The sequence below is a fragment of the Hipposideros armiger genome, unplaced genomic scaffold (assembly GCF_001890085.2).
Source record: "Hipposideros armiger isolate ML-2016 unplaced genomic scaffold, ASM189008v1 scaffold_3321, whole genome shotgun sequence".
NCBI lineage: Eukaryota > Metazoa > Chordata > Mammalia > Chiroptera > Hipposideridae > Hipposideros > Hipposideros armiger.
The window spans coordinates 1-3,547 of NW_017734586.1; the positions used below are offsets into that span (position 1 = coordinate 1).

Sequence of the window (3,547 nt, forward strand, 5' to 3'; positions counted from 1 at the left end):
TGTAGCTTCTTTAATTATGTGTGTTCTTGATTTTGATAAGGATGTGGTTTAAAAGCTTCTGTTGGTAAGAGGAAGGGTTAACATGAAGAATCTCAGCTGAGCACTCATTTTGAAGTACAGAATGACTCACATTCCAGTGTCACATTCCAATCTTTTTTTTTTGCTTATCAAAAACCTTAGATAACTTAAGATGTTATCAAAATACTAATGCAGTTTAATTCCTTTGTAAACTTGTTTACTCTGAAACCTAAAGGCCAGCAGTTCCCTATCCAAATGCAATTCCTTTTCACTCTTTGAGGAGTCATTTTCTCAGGAGTGTAAATTTCAGCACATAGCACTGTTCTGACAGAGGAGAGTATTGCTAGATTATGTCAAAAGTGGCTTCACACCTGTTTCTTGAAATAAACATGTCTACCTTTTGGCAATGAAGACATCTGGAAAAAAGACATTTCATGCAACAGTATTAAAAGCATTAATACAGTAAACAGAAAATTAAACTAGCTGAATTTTTTTCTTTTATTTCTCATTTTTTTTATTTATCATGTTCTTTTATTTCTCATGGAGGTTATAAACCTCCATGCGAACAGGAACTATTCTGTTCAACATTGTATCTCTCACGCTTTATACACAGTAGCCATTCAATACATATTTATCTAATGAATGAAAAACAAGCTAATAACAGAATGTACTTTATAGAAAGCATTTTTGAAGGTATGTCATTTGATCGACCTTTAGTTCATTAAATTCATTCATTAGCTATTTGCTGAATGCCAACCCTGTACAGGGGGCTCATGTTGGCCCTGGATACGATGGTAAATGGGACAGTTAAGATCTTTCTTTAGGAGCTTTCAATCTGTTGGGGTTGGGGCACAGATCATAATCAAGCAAGTACAATAAGGAAGATAATTTCAGGACGCCATGAGCACCGTAAGTCAGTAAATGAACCTTGTGCTGGATGGTGTGCGTGCTGCTTCAGAGAAGGTGGTCTGGGAGGAAGTGATATTCAAGCAGAGAGCTGAATGTCCAAAAGATAACAGGAAAAGACATTCTTGGCAAAGAAAGTTGTCAAAGCAAATGTACTGAGAACTAGTGGGAGGTACTGAGCAAGAGAGAGAAGGAGGAAGTGAGATAGCCAGAAAGATACCAGGTCAAGCAAGGCATCAAAGGCTGTGAGGAATTTGGCCTTACAGGAGTAACGATGATGATCTGAGGTCCTGAAAAATCCTTCTGTGCTTGTTTTCTGAATTAATGAGAGATTAAAATAAGCCTAGAGAAATTAAATATTGAGGTGACTTAAAAATAGAAATTCTTGAGTGATACATCTGATAATTCATGCAAAAAATGAAATTAAGTAGGTGGGCCCATTTTCCAGCCATTCTAGATACATAACCACCTATTATAGCAGTTCTCAACCTTCCTAATGCTGCGACCCCTTAATACAGTTCCTCATGTTGTGGTGACCCCCAACCATAAAATTATTTTCGTTGCTACTCTATAACTGTAATTTTGCCTACTGTTATGAATCATAATGTAAATGTCTTTTTGTTTTCCGATGGTCTTAGGCGACCCCTATGAAAGGGTCTTTCGANAGATGAAAGTGAAGAAACTGTGGCCCGGAGAGGGTCACTCAGGGGTCTCTAGAGTCCATTCTACTAATAATTCCCCTGTACTGCTGGGCGTGGGACATAAGCGAAAACCAGGGGAGAGCTGATGCACATGAAGAATCCCCTGCCCTCAACATGAAAAGCATTCTTCACCACAGTTATTTCATTTCCTGGGGATGACCCAATAAGATCCCCAAAGTGCTGATCTTCAGTCTGTCATTTTTTTCTTTCATCTAAAATGCTCCCCTACTTACCAAAAACATCTCATATTAATTACGTCTGTTTCAAGGGTCTAACAGAAGAACAGAGCTCCTTGAATATACTTGACTGAAGAGTCGTTCTTCTTTATTTGGGACTGTCATCCTCTTGGGCAGAACAAGCAGCTTTGGAAGATCTGCATGGGAGGACAAAGTCACCCCCAAGCTTACCAGCCCACCCTCACATCCACAGAAGGAAGGCCTGATTAACTGCAAAAGAGATGTTGGTTTCCTTTCAAATTTCTGAGATTTCCTTCTCACTCACTAATCCACTTAATGCATATGCTTTGCTTTTACGTATTACCAGTTATCTATTTCTAAAATAACACATATATGCGTCTAGGACTCGTTAATCTCAGTCCAGAAGCCTGGATCCATACAGCAGATCTGCTGAGGACCCCTCCAAAGGGTGAGCCCCGAAAGTTGGGCTCATACTCTTTGACTCACCCCTCTCAGTTTAGCTGACTAGAAGACCAAGATGGGGCAATCAGTCCTCTTGCCTGCGTATCTGATGCTTGGTTGGTCACTTCAACTGAGGTCTTCTAAATTTAGAGGGCTGTAAGGTGGTCATTTTCCATCTTGTCTGTAGAAAAGCAAAGAAAGTAGGTATATTGGTTAAGTGACCGTTTCTGGCCTCTTTAATAAAGACCAAATATAAACAAGACCCAGCACAAACAAGATAGAAGAATAATTCCCTTTCCTATGAAAGTCTGAACCTAGGCACTCCAGGGCTAATATGATGTCTCCACAGGGCTGGAGACCCAGGCTCCTCCTGGCTTGTGGCTCTGCCGTCCTCTACCTGCAGTTTCTATCTCTAGGTTCAAGACGATGGTTTCAGCTCCTGCTATCTTTATCCACACGTAGGCAGCAAGGAGGGAAAAGGAAGAAGAAAAGCGCTCATCCTTTTCTTTCTTTTTTCTTCTTTTTTTGTTTTTTTTAGCTGAGTCATCCTGCCACCTGTTGGCAGCTCAGCTTGGGCCATGAATCCAACCGGTGACTTTGTTGCTCAGAACTCACACTCTTGAGTGAGCTCTTAACCGACTGAGCCACTCAGCCAGCCCCAGGCGCTCACCCCTTTCTGTGTAAGAGCATTATCTGGAAGTTGTGCATATCACTTCTTCTGTGTCGCATTGGCCAGAGCCTAACAAATGGCTGCCATTAGCAGCAAGGGAGATTTGGGAGGGTAGTCTTTAGCTGAGTAGCCTTGTATCCAGTTAAAACTCTGTTCTCACAGAAGAAGGGGGAGAGGCTGATAGTGGGTACAACAAGCAGTCTCAGCTGGTCTCAAGCTCACACAGCTGATCAGCAGGAAGTCAGCATGAAGCACAGACTCAGAGAGAACACAGTGGTGAGAGACTTAAAAACTCCAACAGACAGGAGGGCCGCACTGGTTCTTCTTGGCACCCAGTTCTTGCTTTTAGTCTCTTATTGCCACCCAGCTGTTTTCCGTTCCTTGCTTATAACAAATACTTCAATTTACATCAGCAAGCCCAAGTGGCCTTCTGTTCCTTGACACCAAAAAGCCTGTCGAAGACAGTCAACCTAATTATATATGCTCCTTGAAGGCAAGGACCACAGTTCACATTTGTTCCTGATTCAGGGTTCCCGTAGTACCGATGTTCAGGAGATAAATATCTATTTGACATAATGCATTGCTTCGTTTTGCAGCTGGATGCATTTACTATC

General features: G+C 41.5%; 1 long non-coding RNA gene across 1 annotated transcript; it reads right to left on the bottom strand.

Moving 5' to 3' along the window:
- Positions 1-1,595: 1,595 nt before the first annotated feature.
- LOC109378763 (uncharacterized) lies at positions 1,596-2,699 on the bottom strand. Its single transcript, XR_002123060.1, has 3 exons — positions 2,661-2,699; positions 2,309-2,444; positions 1,596-1,998 (listed from the first exon to the last, which is right to left on the bottom strand). It is a non-coding gene; the product is annotated as an uncharacterized LOC109378763 (long non-coding RNA).
- Positions 2,700-3,547: the final 848 nt, after the last annotated feature.